We start from the raw sequence: 15,798 nt of genomic DNA on the forward strand, positions 1-15,798 counted from the left end.
CAAGAGGGAGGCGCAGATTGCGGAGGGGAAGAGCAGCGACCGCAATCTCTCCTTCCTCTTTTTTCATGTTTCCTCTAGCAACGGGCTCRGGGCTGCAAACATTTGGATGCCAAACCCAAACTTCCCCACCTCAGGCTCCTGACCCAGCATGCTGCTCCTCTGCCAGGCACTCATGGACCCCCACTCCAAACCAGGGAGACCCCAGACCCCATTTCCCAGAGCTGTGCCAGGTCAGTCTCAGGGGATCCCAACAACAGCAAGGAGCAAACAAAATAAAAAGGAAAAAAAAATTTTCCATTTTCCTCAAATTTTTTCCATTTCTCCAGCCCACAATGTTAAAGCATCTCAGCCATGGCCCTGCCTTCAGTGTGCACCAGCCACTGGGAATATCCCCAGGGCTTAATTAGACCTGTTGAGCTTTTTCCAGTTGGACTTCCTCTGGCTTTACACCAAGAGGTGGGCAGGGACAAACTGGGAGAGATCCCAGCATGGCAGTGCAGCAGTGAGCAGTGACCCCAGAGCAATGGCACACCCCAGCTGTGCCAAGGGCACAGGCATTTGTGACATGCACCCCTGGAGCACCCCAAAACCCCACATGGGGATGGGGTGAAGGTGCCCACAGCTCAAGGCAGAGTGGGAATTATGGGGGGTCATCCACCAGATCACCTTGCGAGGCATTGCCACACAAGGGTCCCAGCACAGGACCAAATCCCACCCCTGGATTAGGGCTGGGAAGCCACTTTCCATCTTCAGGATTTGGGCAAGGGAACTGGGAAGCCACTCTTCATGATCAGGATTGGGGCAGGAGAGCTGGGAAGCCACTCTTCATGATCAGGATTGGGGCAGGAGAGCTGGGAAGCCACTCTTCATGATCGGGATTGGGGCATGGAAGCTCGGAAGCCATTCTTCATGATCAGGATTGGGGCAGGGGAGATGGGAAGTTGCTCTCCACACTCAGATTGGGGCAGGGGAGATGGGAAGCCGCTCTCCACGGTCAGGATTGGGACAGAGGAGCTGGGAAGCCGCTCTCCATCTTCAGGATTCGGGCAGGGGAGCTGGGAAGCTGCTCTTTGTGATCAGGATTGGGGCAAGGGAAATGGGAAGCCGCTCTCCACGGTCAGGACTGGGACAGAGGAGCTGGGAAACCACTCTCCACACTCAGGATTGGGACAGGGGAGATGAAAAGCTGCTCTCCATGGTCAGGATTGGGGCAGGGGAGCTGGGAAGCCGCTCTCCACGCTCGGGACTGGGACAGAGGAGCTGGGAAGCCGCTCTCCACGCTCGGGACTGGGACAGAGGAGCTGGGAAGCCGCTCTCCACGCTCGGGACTGCGACAGGAGAGCTGGGAAAACACTCTACATGCTCAGGATTGGGGCAGGAGAGCTGAGAAGCCGCTCTCCACATCAGGACTGGGACAGAGGAATTGGGAAGCCGCTCTCCACGCTCGGGACTGGGACAGAGGAGCTGGGAAGCCGCTCTCCACACTCAGGACTGGGACAGAGGAGCTGGGAAGCCGCTCTCCACACTCGGGACTGGGACAGAGGAGCTGGGAAGCCGCTCTCCACGCTCGGGACTGGGACAGAGGAGTTGGAAAGCCACTCTCCACGCTCAGGATTTGGGCAGGAGAGCTGGGAAGCTGCTCTCCACGCTCAGGACTGGGACAGAGGAGCTGGGAAGCCGCTTTCCACGCTCGGGACTGGGACAGAGGAGCTGGGAAGCCGCTCTCCACACTCAGGACTGGGACAGAGGAGTTGGAAAGCTGCTCTCCACGCTCGCTGAGCCGTGCTCCAGGGAAGGTCACAGCTGTCACCGCAGGTGTTGCGACAGCAGCCGCCGGCCCTGCCAGGACCTGGGGGACACGAGGGGGTGTCGGGGGGTGGCGCGGGTGCAGCCGTTGGAGCCGCCGAGTTTCGCTCTCGCTGGCTGAGTTCCCCTTGGGCAGAGGAGATGCAGAAGTGAAACCCCCAGCTGTGTGGACGCGGGGGCGGCCGGAGGTGCAGGAGGGCTGCGGGCTGGCGCGGCTCTCGGGGCCAGGCCACGCGCCACCACACCAGTGACCAAGGGGTGCTGGGGGGACCAGGACAGGCACAAGGGAAGGGAAGGATGGGAGTTTTATCTTGCCATCTGTCCACCCATCTTGCCTCTGTCCTCTCCTCACAGCTGGGCACATCTGGTGTGAGCAGAAATACCCGTGGCGTGCAGGTACCACACCTGGGCAGGCTGCAGCTGGCACATCCCCGCTCCACCAGCCTGCCCAGGGGTGACACTGCTGCAGGACAGTGCCACCCCCGTGAGCTGGGCAAGTGCTGGTCAGCAGGACCACGACTGCCTGCATGGGGTGGCCTCACCACCAGCAGCACCACCTGCACCTCCCAGCACAGGGAAACTGAGGCACAGAGAGGGGAAGTGAACAGCAGAGCTGGACACATAAGCATTCCCCAAACCCAAAGCCCGATTTCCTCTCCCTGAGCAAGCCTCTCACCTCCCTTCTTAGGAGGTTCCAACCTGCTCACACAGGAGCACAAGACCCCAAAACTGACCCCAAAATCCCCAAGGRCATGACAGGGGCTCCCATGAGAGCACAGGGATACCAAGATGGTGCACACATGTAGGTGCCCCCTACCCCAAGCACCCAGTGCTTGCCCTCACCCTGGTGACAGTGACAATCCTTCAAGCCACATTGCCACCTGCTGGCACCAGCCCTGGGGCCCAAGGGCACTGGCACCTTCCCTGATGGGGACACCAGGCTCCAGGTCCAGGTTCAGGTACAACCAGCCACTGCCAATCCAACCASAGCAGCCACTGCTCACTTTCCTGGGGTAATTTTATCAATTTTGTGGCAACCYAGGACAGTGCATGTGCAACCCACACCCATCCTGAAGGTGCCAAGAGGGGCTGCGGGTGCCCCACCCCTGCTCACAGCCCCCCATACTCTCTGGGGCACCCCAGTGCTGCTCCAGGGACACAGGAGCTGCTCCAGACCTGCAGTTCCAGCTCCTGCTGGCATTTCCGAGGCACAGCTAAAGCAGAGATGGCCCCACATCACCTGTTTTAGCCCCTACACTCCCTGCAAGCCTTCCTGATGCCCCAACAACCTCCCTGATCACCGCTGCCTCTCCCCAGAGGCCACGGATCCAATTCTTACTCGTCTTCTGTCACATGGGGGGACRGATCCTCCACCTCTGCTCTGCAGCCATGCATGTTTCCCATCCACACAAACCCCACATGACGCACAGGGCAGTGCCAATCCCACCCGCACACAATTCATCCCTGACACGCCGTGGCCGCTGTCACCATCCATGGGTGACACAGAGCCAGAGGAAGATTAGCCTGGAGTTTGGTTCCTCAGCACACACATGGAGAGCTGCTGCTGGGTTCAGGGGCACAGGGTGGGTGATGTCAGAAGGGTCCCCACCCTAAATCTCATCCCAGAGCACCTGCACACACACCAGCACCAGCAGGCAGGGCTCAGGKCTGCAGCACTGACAGGAATCCACGTGAGCAGCTCACGGGAGGCACCAGGAGCTGCCGTGGTCACAAGGTCCTGGCAAGTGAGTGCCAGCTCTTCTCACCTCCCATTTTGGGACAGATCCCACCTTGGGCAGGACCCTGTGGGAGTTCCCCCAGGCAGCTSGTGTCCTCTCCCAGAGCCACTCTGGGTGTCCCTACCCCCACTGGTGTCACAGCCAGCTCAGCCCCAGCTCTGGCTGTGCCAGACARGTCCAAACTCCAGGGCCAGCGGGCGAGGTGTGGCTGGGCAACTCGTGCCAGAACTGGGTGGCAGCGAGGACAGGGGACAATCACCATCACTGAGAGCAAAGCCCAGGCCCCTCACAGCCTGAGTCAGCACTCACCAGCCCTTCTCCATCRCCACAGCCTCCCCAGGCAGCTCAGCCTGGCCTCTCCCATGGAAACCAAACAAACACCTTCACCCATGGCCAAAACCTCCAGCCCATCCATCTCTGACAGATGGGAGCAGGCCCTAAGACACCTCTCAGCTGCAAYTGGGTGATACCTTGGCATGGCAGAGGGCTTTCCCAGTGTGGGCTGCTGGATGATCCCCCAAAATCCCTTCCAACACCACTGCAAAGGCAGAGGGAGGAGGTGGGCATTTGGGGGGAAGGGGAACCAGGCAAACCTGTCCCTTGCTGCTGTCCCCCACTCCAGTGAATAGGGACAGATCCTGGCCCAGTCCCGTGGTCCTTGCTGGAAGCCGAGAGCTTTTTTTAAATCTGTTTATATGGGCAACTTGCAAAAGAGAAAAAAAGGGAGCTTCTTGTGGGGAGGAGAGGTGGCTCCATGGTCAAACACCMGCACGTGGGAGGCTCACACTAAATTCTGGGTTGTGCTACAGCCTGTCCAGTGTGTCCAGAGCAGAGCCAGCTGTGGCCAGGGCTGTCACCTCCAGCACCCTCCAACAACCCCTCCCGGCCCCACTGCAGCCCCCAGCCCACCAGTGCCCCCATCAACAGCAGCATCCATCAGAAAAAAACCCTGCAAGGGGCTGGAAAATGCCCTGGCATTGATCCCAGCCAAAACCAGGGCTGCTCGGGAAGCAAAACGGGTGCTCACCCCACAGCCAGCTCACAAACCCTGACCCCTCCAACAAACTCTGAGTCCAGTGGCTGAGCAAGGATCTTCACTGGCTGCTAAGGCACCCAGAAAAGCAGGAGTCACTGATGGAGCAAGGCTTTGCTACCCAGCTGCCTCAAAATCATCCTTGGGGTTACCCAAATCTCCCAGGGCAAGACTCAGCACCCTTCACATCCTTGGCAAATCTCTGCAGAGAGGGCACCTACTCCCCAAACTTCACATCCACTGGGTTTGTTTTTTTTTATAAAAACCCAACAACAATAAAAAAAAAAGATTAAGATATTTCTCCCCAGTGAGGTGCAGAGAAACACTCGCACATTCGGTGCCATCGTCAGCAACTCCTACACCACCCCCCACGTACGCCGCTGCAAGGAGGGAGCAGAAGGGGGTTTGGAGGCACCTACAGAGAAAAAAGAAGATTTCTACGTAATTTGGTTAATCTCAACCGAACAGCACGAATCCATAGGAGAYTGTCCTGCACTCCTTAAACAACTCAGTCACCCATGGGGCAATAAAACCTCCATGGTGGGAACAAGCATCACCTCCATCCAACAGAACCACAGCAGTGACCCTTGGAAAAGTCCCAAATCTCAAATTCAACCCCCAGTTTAAACACACTGGCRGCAGCAAAGGCAAAATAAAAAGGGTTTATCAAGTCTTGCAATGGCCAGAAAAATTCGTGGAGCTGCTAAAAAGGACTGAGCAGCAGCCCATGGATCTCGGCATCCTCAGTGCTTCTTCCCCTCAAAAGCCTTCAGTCGCTAAAGAGAAAATCAGAGCACTCGGATATGAAAGGGGAGGAAGGGAAGTGAGGCAGCTCACTGGCCCAGAAGCCAATTACAACAAACGGAAAGTGTTTTGCTTTTTAATCTCRTGATTTTTTTAGCTAATCTCTCCTTTGGAAAGGGACGGTCGGCTMAGCAGCAGGATGCTGCCGGGGGGATGCAGCACGTGCGGAACGGAAACTCGAGCCCTTGCTCTCCATTCCTCTCCTTTTTGGGTGGGCTTATCCTGTTTTTTTCTCAGAATGACTGTACAGGGGCAGAGAAACAAATGCAGAACTTTGGGAAACTTCTGAGCAGGGGATTTTGTTGTGCTTCTGTCTCTCTTTTTTGAAGAGGGGAGTTTTCTCTTTTCAAAATTTTCTTTTCACTTTGAGTTTTTTGCCAGTTTGCACAGGAGGGTTTGGAGGTGGGAAAACCCTCCCCAGACCCTGCAGACCCTTCTGCTTCTGTGGACTTTGCCCTCTTTGGGAAAAAAAGCCAAGCCCTATTCCTCACCCGCTCAGAAATTGTGGAATCACAGAATTATAGAAACATTTCCATTGGAAAAGACCTTTAAGGTCATCAAGAARATGCTTTTCCTGCTGCAAAGAAGTTCTGTTCTGGGGAAGTTCATAAAAATGAGAATTTTAGAAGTGAAAAGGACCATGCACACCAAAAAATGSGTTTGTTTCCTTCTCCAGCCCTGGRCAAGACCTCGACAGGATCAARGAGAAGGTGAAAACCAGAGTCASCAGTCCARGACAAGACAGGAYCYTYMTCAACCACTGCYACCASACAGTACACCAGAGCTGGGAACCAGTTGGAACCTCTTCACCAGTCCAGACAGACTCAACCAAATTCCCAAGCACGTGGAGAGCCAGAGGAGGGAGGAGGCCATTGGATGCCATCCCCAGAGCCCATAAATTACAGCAGGGAACAGAGTTGCATTTGCCCTATTTCTTATCTGCTTGGAAATTGCGCTGCTTTCCCAGCTGCAAAGGCAGCTCTGTTCCCAAGAATTTCAGCAAAGCCATGACCTCTTTCCAGGATCGTACAGTATATGGTGGCAGGGAGCCAGGGCTAATTATAGGCACAGGAAAAGGGGAGAGAGGCTTTTGGAAAAGCTCTACCTTCCCAGCCACAGGGAGTGAGGCAGCACAGCCCCAGCCAAGCCCCAAAGAGCTGCAAAACGCAGGGAAGGAGAGCAAAGCCCAGGGATCTGGTCCTCCCMGACTTCACTACCCTCATTTTCTGCRAAGATGAAAGCCAGSATAAATCTCATCTCACAACACTTCACAATTCTGATGTGCTCTGGGGTAGAGGTGAAGCTCCTCATGGGGAGCAGGACCAGCATGGGTCAAGCATTGGCACAGCACCACCCTGGCAACAGCAGGAACCAGAGTCTGTCAGCCCTACAGCAGGAACCAGAGTCTGTCAGCCCTACAACAGGAACCAGAATCTGTCAGTTCTACAGCAGGAACCAGAATCTGTCAGCCCTACAGCAGGAATCTGAGTGCTTTGGGTTCTCTTTGGGTTCACCTCCCACAGGTGAACCATGGCACAAGCCCTCACCGTGCCCTCGTGCCCCAGCACCGCCCAAAAGCACGACCTGCAGAGATGTCCTCCAACCCAGAGGCACATAAATGTGTRTTAATTTAAACGCCAGCCAAGGCTCTCAGGCAAAGCCACGTGCAGGTTTAGAAGCGAGTTCATTGTCACTTGCTGGGCAATGTCACAGGAGCCGCCTCCCTCYCCCGACCCGCTGCAGAAGTGGACAAGGACACGGTGACACATGTGCCCACGAGACCTTCCGGCAGGGAGGAGGCTGGGCAGGAAAGCACAGAACAGGCAGCAACTCTTTCAGCCACCAGGCTTCTCTTCAGAGCCACATTTCCGCACAAAACAAAACCCGGGGACGGTAAAAATCCCACCTAATGTTTTTTTTGAGGGAAGGAAAAGAAAAGGCAGGAACCCTCTCGCTCGCCGCAACSGTTTTCATTTTCCACCAAATTAAATCGAGTCTCGACGCTGGCTGCCGGCGGATCCCCTCCCTGCCTGCTCGCTGCCGTGTGTGCCTGCGCATGTGGCAATGTGTGGGTGTGTGGGTTTTGTTTTGCTTTCTGCACCGGCTCTGCAGACCATCTCCTGCTCCTGCCGACTGCAGCCTGCAAGGCTCGGCCCTGCTCCATTATCCGGTGGGATGGACTTCCCGCTTCTCCGGCTGCAGCTCAGTGCGGGGCCACTTTCTTCCTCTGAGAACTTCCAGAAACGTGGTTTGCAGGTATCCCAGCCCTTCTGGGTGCTGCAGAGCTGTTGCCATTGCCAGTCACCCCAAGAAGGTCCCGGTGCCAAGGCTGGGTGCTGCAGAGTGGCAGGGACAGGGCACCGGCGCAGCTCCGCAGTGGGACAGCACCGCTCGCTAAGGGAAGGAATCTGCCTGCGCATGCTGAGTCCAACTGGTGCCCTTTTCTACAGCTCCTGGGACAGCGGGAAGGGAGCTCAGTGCACRCCGAGCTTGCCCTGCTCCTAGCCAGCCCTTTGGGATCACCTCCCACCAGCTTCCTGCAAAACCCCAGATAAAGCCTTGCCTTTGGCACCCAGCTCTGGCGCTGCGGGTGCCCCCAGAAACGCTCCAAGCATTGGCACAAACCAAAACCAGCATTTTCTACATGATGCCCCCCTCCCCAGCTCCAACACTCCAGATGGGCACATCAAAAAACAGAGRGGAAGACAAACAGAAACATCATCCCCAAAGGTCACACCAAAGACCGTGGTACCGCCAGTGCCCAGCACCCACCCAGCACCCACATCRCTGCAGCAGCAGGACAAAACACAAATACCCATCCCCACGGAGTGAGCCCACCTCACTGGAGCTGCCGGCACATCCTGGTGGAACACGTGGCATCGGTAGGGCCGACACAGCCCCTTCCCTTCCCTTCCCGGCTCCGCGGGCGCCGCCGCGCACGGCTCAGCCCTAACAGGATAACAAGCTCACAATGAGATCCTAATGAAGGATTAGCAAAATACAGTTTAAAGAGATTAAGGCTGGGTGCAGCACTGAAAACTTTTTTATTTATTTAATTTCTTTTCCTGAGAGCCCAGCAGAGGTGAAACACAGATTACAGCMAGCACGGATGGGAGCTGGCATTCGCCGCCAGCTCCAGCGGCTCGCGATGGTTTTTGCATCGCGTTCGTGCAAAGAGGGGCCAGGGCTGTAAAAACGATGGAAGAACACACAAAAAATGGCTCGTGGCGCCTGCAAGCCCTGCCCGAGGCGCTTCACAGCCAGCCAGAGGCTTCCTTCATCTCTCCCCTCCCACACCAGTCCCTTCCCATCTGCATCCCAGCTGCGCCCGATGCTCAGTCCCGTTCCTAATGACTGTTGATGTTATCCGCCCGAGCCCGAGCCTTCCAAGGAGCCCCAGGGAAGCAGGTACTCAACTCTCATTCAGGGAAAGTTATTAATAGTCATTTCTTGGCTCTACACAAACAGAGCAAGAAGTCAGCCCTGGCCTGAGAGAACTCGGCGTGACTGCCAGCCCCACGCGCTCCGAAAGGTCAGGAGTCTGGTTCGCCCCCAAATCAAACGAGKATGTTTAAAATAGAAAGCAACACATCTGGGCTTGCTTTTTGGGTTGTTTTGGCCACTCGTGTTTTTTTCTGCRGCCACCAACACCACAAATTTTCTCCTCCCAAGAAAGGGCAACGTGACTATCACCCCATCACGGGAATCCAGGAATGGGAATTTGCTAAACCAGCCCTAAGAGTGGTAATGCCTGGGGGAAAATGGGCAAGCAATGGTGCTGGGGGTTGTGCTCATCTGATGAGCAGTGGGGTTCAGCTCAAACCCACCCCTCACTTCAGCCAAGTCCTCAAAAGCCACGCGACAAGAGGGAGGTGGGGAGCTGAGAAACATCYCTGTTGAGAGACTACAAAACAAAYCAAATGAAGATGTTTGGAGCAGATCCAGATGTTTATTAGTGACGCACATGGAGGTATAAATAATTATCCGGTAGGAATTTTGTTCACAGGCAGCTCTCCCTTATCTAATCAGATCTCAGCGCGACATGGCCCCGGCCTCCCCCCGCTTAAAAAGTCTTGAGAAAACCAGATGCAAAATAAAAAAACCTCACTAGGGGCACCAATTTAATCCCATTAATCACTGGATACTGGGAGCAGAGCTGCCAGCACTCAGATCTCATCCAGGCACAGCTCAAGGGAGGATTTTTCCTCCAGCAGGAGCACTGGCATAGGGTCAGATCCTGCACGAGGATGCAGAGCAGGGCTAGGAGCTGAACCCTATGCCCAGCACAGGTAAAGGGGCATCTGTGGGGACAGGAGCCACCRTGGCATCAGCTGGGCCCCTCAACACCAGGGCAAGGAGCTGGGCAAGCTCTCATCTGTAAGAAACCAACAGCTTAAAATACACTGGCCAACAATCCCCTCCTTTGTCCGGCYGCCCGGCACCGAGCGGCCTCTCCAGCGCCCGGACACCACAATTACCTAAAAATAAATGGACCACAAAMCTCCAGAGCCCAAAAGGCTGAGGGGGGTGAGGACGGCAGGGAAGGCGCTCCAGCAGCACCGAGGAGGGGCCGGCACCCGTGAGCGACTGTCGTGGCACCACCACCACGAAGCCCAAACCAAAGGGCACACATGCGACCAAAAACCAGGCAGCAAAAAGGCTTTAACAGCTCCAACCACCCTGTGTGGTGATTTTTCCCGGCCCTTAGCATCACCTATAGCCCATGGGAGGTGCCATTAGGGCCYGCTGAGCCACACCACCACCCCATATTAGCAGCCCCTCACCCTGCCAACCTCCATTAGCAACATCTCCGATGGTTTTCCAAAAATTGAACCAACCCAACCCACCACAGGCGAGGTTGCAGAGGGTTTTGCAGAGGCCAGAGAGGAGCAGTGTTGGAAACTTACTGTAGGAAATTGGCCGGTCAGCTCCAGCTCCTTGTCCCTACCGGTGGGAAAGTCTATAAATCTCTAATAAAGAAAAAAAAAAATCCCCTCCCATTTTATTCCTTCTCTCTCCCCCCTTCCAAAGGATTGCGAAACTGAGAGGGCAGCCGGGGCTTGGATTTGCAGCATTTCTGAGTTCCTACGGAGTCTGGGCTCCCTGCCACCAGCAACAGCGGCTCTGGGGGTGTGGAAAAAGGGAAGAAAAAAAATAAAAAGAAGAGGAGAAAAAAATGTATAAAAAAAAAAAGTCCTGTTTATTTTGGGGGATGAGAGAGAAAACTTGCTCTGCACAAAGTGGGGTGGAGGGGCAAAAAAAAAAAGTCCTGTTTATTTTGGGGGATGAGAGAGAAAACTTGCTCTGCACAAAGTGGGGTGGAGGGGCAGCAAGGCTCTCGCACTTCTGCAGGCACCACGCATTTGGGAATCAAAAAGACTTGGTTAAAATGCCTGGATTTTGGGTGGGAATGCTGAGCTTGCAGAGGATGCTCTTTCCCAGGGTGTACATGGGCAATGAGCAATCTGATGTAGAGGGAGGCAGCACCTCCTGGGGCAGCTGGAACCCCTYGAGGGCACCCATGGGTGCCAGTGGCAGCTCTGCTCTGCCCTGACGCGGCCCCGGGCGCTGTAAAGGGAATTACTGAAGACAGGCTGGAAGAAAAGCCTGCTCCAGCCGTGACCCAGATTCCCCTCCAGCCTGATCCCTCACTGAAGTCATAATCCTTGGAGGGCTTCTGGTCCCTTTTTTTTTTTTTTTTTAAATACATCCCTGAGCGTTGCCATGGTGACGAGGGGGATGCTATAATTTCAGCATTATAGACTTCAGCGCGAGAACAGGAGGGAGAAGGTGGTGGAAATACGGATGAGCTGCACTGGTAATGCATTTAGGGAAAAAAGGAATTAAAAAAAAATCAAGGGAAGAACCAAGGCAGCACCTTGGCTTGGGCAGCAGAGACTGGAGGAGCAGGACCATTTCCCAGCTGGAGGGATGCAGGGGATGGTGGAATCATGGAAYGGTTTGGGYTGGAAGGGACCATGAAGACTCTCTCGTTCCACCCCCTGCCATGGGCAGGGACACCTTCCACCAGATAAGGCCGCTCCAAGCCCCAATCAGCCTAGTTTTTGACACTCCCAGGGATGGGCAATGGGGTACCAGGGCTTTAGCACCCTCACAGGGAGGAAATTCTTCCCAATATCCCACCTAACCCTCGCCCTGTACCATGGGCCCTTGTCCAAAGTCTTCTCCAGCTCTCATGGAGCCCTTCAGGCACTCARAAGAGCTCTATGGTCTATCTGGAGCTTCCTCTTCCCTGGAATGAGGATCTGTTCCTGTTCCTCAGCCAGAGCACCCACTTCAGGGCATCATTTGGGGAGCAGCTTCCCTGGGCATGGATGCTCCACACCCCACAGAGCTATGGGGGACGCTGCCACCCTGCCAGGACACAGTGACAAGTCCTAAATCCCCCAGCAAGCCTTGTGGAACCCGAGGCAGCCCTGAGCATGAACACCCTATTTTGGGGTGACTTTAGCCAAGGCCACCACATCTCAGCCCCCGGACGGTGCCAAAACTTTGCAAAGAAGCAGTTCCCAAAGAGCTGCCCTCCCCTTTTTACCTCCATTTCCTACCACTTTCCTTTTCCACCTGCTCTTCCCACAGCAGAGCCCCAGGGTATCCCTGGGAGACCCTGAGTTCCAGTCCAGGGAATAAAATTCCTCCCAACTGGAATAAAACTCACCACTGCCCTGTCTATTTGTAAGGGCATGAGACACCTCTGGGTGTTCTTAACATCACACGCCCTGGTTCAGCCCCAGAGAGCCYGGGCTGGTGTCTGTGAGGTGACCTGTGACCCCACTGGAGGGATGAACCAGGAAACAACAGCTTCAGCCCCCCCAAACCCCAGGGACTTCAAGCTCTCCCGTGGCACAGAAATAGCAAAACTGCACGAACTGAAGCCCTATCAGTTTTAGCCACATTTCCACCCCGCTCGCACCCCTTCCCACCCCATCGCCGGGCACTGAACCRGCACCTGCCGTGACGAAAAATTTCCGAAAGACGCACAAATAAAAATAAGATCATACACAAACACCTCTGCCCAAAGCCAGACCAATGGYCCATGACCCCCATCACAAGAAAGACGGGCTGCCAGGGGCTCACAGGGTCCCAAAGGAAGCCAGACTGCCCCGGGGGACGCCAGGTCCACCCCACGCGCGAATGGGGAGGCGAGAAAAAGCTCCGGTCTGGTGCGCGGCACMTGGCACCGCRTCCTCCGGCTGCRCTGCCTGCACTCCTCGGACTCTCTGAGGGGTGGGARAAGSATCCTGACCCCAAAATCTGGGTGGMCGGTGTCAGGGGCACTGAGACATCGCTGCCAGTCCTGCACTGGAGCCCCAGTGCCACGGCACAGCTCAGTGGGGATCCTCGGAGGTCAGCGTGATGCTSCGACAAAAGGGTCTGCTGAGCTCTAAACGCCAAAATAAAACCCCAGCACACCACGGCCAAAGTCGGAACTCCAGGGTGCCAAGGACCACCAACCAGGACTCAACACACTCTTTCCTCACTGCAAAAACTCTTGTATAACCCCAGGTGAAGCAACATTGAGAGCGTTTTGTTTCCAAACCCCCAAACTACCACCTTCAGTATTTGACCTGTCAGGCCCTGGGCCACCAGGGCGCTTCCCGCAGTGCCCTGAGCTCCAGATTTAGCCTCTGAGGTATTTATCTCTGAGAAGCTAAAACCAAAGCTGCATTTGCATAACAAAAAGACCCCGATGCTCGGTGCAAGTGCGGCTGGCAGGGAGAGGGCATGCAAAGCAGCCTCCCTAGCCAAGCAAAGGCGCTGAAGGTCACCCAGGCASATGCTGAGTTTGCGGTGGCTGGTCCTCTCCACTGGAAAGGACAAGGCAAGAACACCTTCCCGTAARGAAAGCATCTTCCCAACCTTCCCGTTTCCACCCCATCCAGCTGGAACAGCCGTCTCCAGTGCAMAGGCAGGTGTGAAATCCTGCTCGATAAAGCACACACTCACATCTGGCCCTAAAGCTGAAAGACCCGAGGGCAACTAACAGGTTTTTTTCAAAACTCTCTCAATCTCTGTTGAGAGCTAGGCTCACCATTTTCCTCTCCTGGATTCCAGTGGCCAGAGCAAGGACAAGCAGCTTTGTCCCCTCAGGAGCAGTGCCCATGGGGAAGCAGGAGGTGAGGAATCCAGCCTTTGGCATTTCCCCAGCAGCACCCGAATGCAGCTCCCACRACCCCAGGAGCAGCCAGGAGCTCACCCCACCAGGACCCCCACCCTTCCCGTGAGAGCAGGCAGATGGTACACCAGCTCTGTGCCCAGCTCTCTGACAGCTCAGCACCCACTGCCACGCCATGCCCACGGCTCAACCCAGCACCTGTGTCATTGTTTTGGGACAAAGTCCCTTTGGGAACCGGCACCACCCAACTCCCTGTCTCCTCCTTATCTCCCACCAGCGCACACCAGATCCCCTCCTGCCCTGCCATCCTCACAGCTCACTCAAAACTCAACTGTACCAAAAACCCAGGGGGGGTCACACCAAACCAAATAAAGCACCGCTATGCCCCAAGAGCCAGATGTTCACCTCTCCCCCCACAAGGAAATGCCAGCTCTGGGGAGAGSATTGATGGAAGAGCAAGAAGCAGCCACCAGCTGCCACGGGAAGAGCCTTGGCTGCCTTCTCCACCAGCATCTTGCTCCAACCATTTGTTCTGCTTCTATTTTCGAAAGCGCTGGGGCTCGGCACTCCGCAGATCCCAGCCTCCCTCCCAGCCTCCCTCCCAGCCTCCCCACCGCCGAGAAAGGCGACAGATTTCAGCTAAGAGGGAGCGCCGACTCCGCTCCCCATCTTGGCAGCGGCATCCACGCGGGGCTGGGGATATTTTTGAACGAGCGAGCCGAGAGGTGCGAGTTTTCCCGGCGGCTCGTTGCCGGTGCGTGGGAAGGACGGCCGTGCCGAGTCAGGGAAGGTTGAGGATGGATCCATGATTGATCCCTGTGCTTAAAACCCTGGAGATGGGGCGTCAAGTCACGCAAAGTGAGGTATCCACCAGCACGTGGAGCTCTCTGGGAAAGCATTACCCAAGGGATGAGGATGGAGATGAGGCCTGATTTTGGCTGCATCCCAATGYCTGAGCCCATCCCGGGAGCCCTGACACTGGTCCATGTTCTTGGAGGACAGGCTGGCACGCACACAGTGCCCAYRTGATCCCAGGTGCTGCTCCTCACCRGGRTACTAAATGGAAAACTGCCCCAAGCCCATGTCCAAGCAAGCCCTGCCTTCACCCAACCCTTCCACATCCTGTTCCAGCTCATGTCTCCAGGGAACATGTGGTTTATCCGCTGGGATAAACCCGAGAGCTGGAATGAGATGATTTTTAAGGTCCTTTCCAAATGAAACCATTCYGTGAGTCTGTGATAACTGTAYCTGGAGGCACCTCCTCACCTCCATGACCTCTCCAGTGGTGCCTGCATTGAAGGAGACGCTCAGTGACACACAAACACTTTGCTCTCCCCCACGGTTCTTCCAGCAAGTTCTGAACCAGTTCAAGCACCACACGCCAGGCTCCGTGTCCGACAGAGCCAAAGGCAGAGCTCTCTGCAGGGGAATTTTAAAGGCTGAAAATCTGCACAGTTCCCAGCAGGAAGAGGGTGCTGGTGGCAGAGCCAGGTTCCAGAACACCAGATTTTAACAAGCTGTGGAGTCTGCAGCCATTCCAACATGCCCATCGAGCCGAGCAGCACCAGAGTCCCCACCCAGAGGAGGCATCACGGGTGCCACAAGGCACTGCACACTGGGCACGGACACCACTGGCATTTGGACAAAGCACACAGCTTGCTCAGATGCCAGCCTGTGGGTACCAGCTCCACGGGGACAGTTATCACGATATTTAGACACACAAACACACAGCTGCTCTCTGCCTCTGTACACCAACATGGGTGAAAAATACCCATTTCTGTCGTTCTCCTCGTGGATGCCACCACAGACAAAGAGCATCCACACGTGGAGCCCGATCTCTGCCATTCCCTGCCCCAGCCTCTCATCACAGTAGCTCATCTCCTGCTCCAAGCACTGAGCACCATTGCAGGACAATCTCGGTGACTGCCAGTGCAAAATAAAAAAAGGCTGGTCAGTCTAAATCTGTCCACATTCTTTATTTTCATTTTTTTCTTCCCTGCCAGTGGAAACTCCWGCTCCAGCACCATGTCTCAAGGTTACTGCTCAGGGTGGGGGAGGTTTTCAGGTTTTACAACTGAAAAATTCCAGACAGAAACTCAGAAACGTTGCCAATTTYAACTGAACAGAAGTTCTTCATCCAATTAATTTAACTTATTTAACTTATCTTTTTTTAATAATCGATGCAGAAGGTTTTAAGCAAACTCCATTTTTTTCAGCCCACAAATTTTGTCTGCTTTGATAGAAAATTTTCACTGATGCTATGAATATTTTCCATTCTT

This window comes from Malurus melanocephalus, unplaced genomic scaffold, assembly GCF_030028575.1.
Source record: "Malurus melanocephalus ecotype Western Australia unplaced genomic scaffold, MMel_1.1 scaffold_985, whole genome shotgun sequence".
NCBI classification, from domain to species: Eukaryota; Metazoa; Chordata; class Aves; order Passeriformes; family Maluridae; genus Malurus; species Malurus melanocephalus.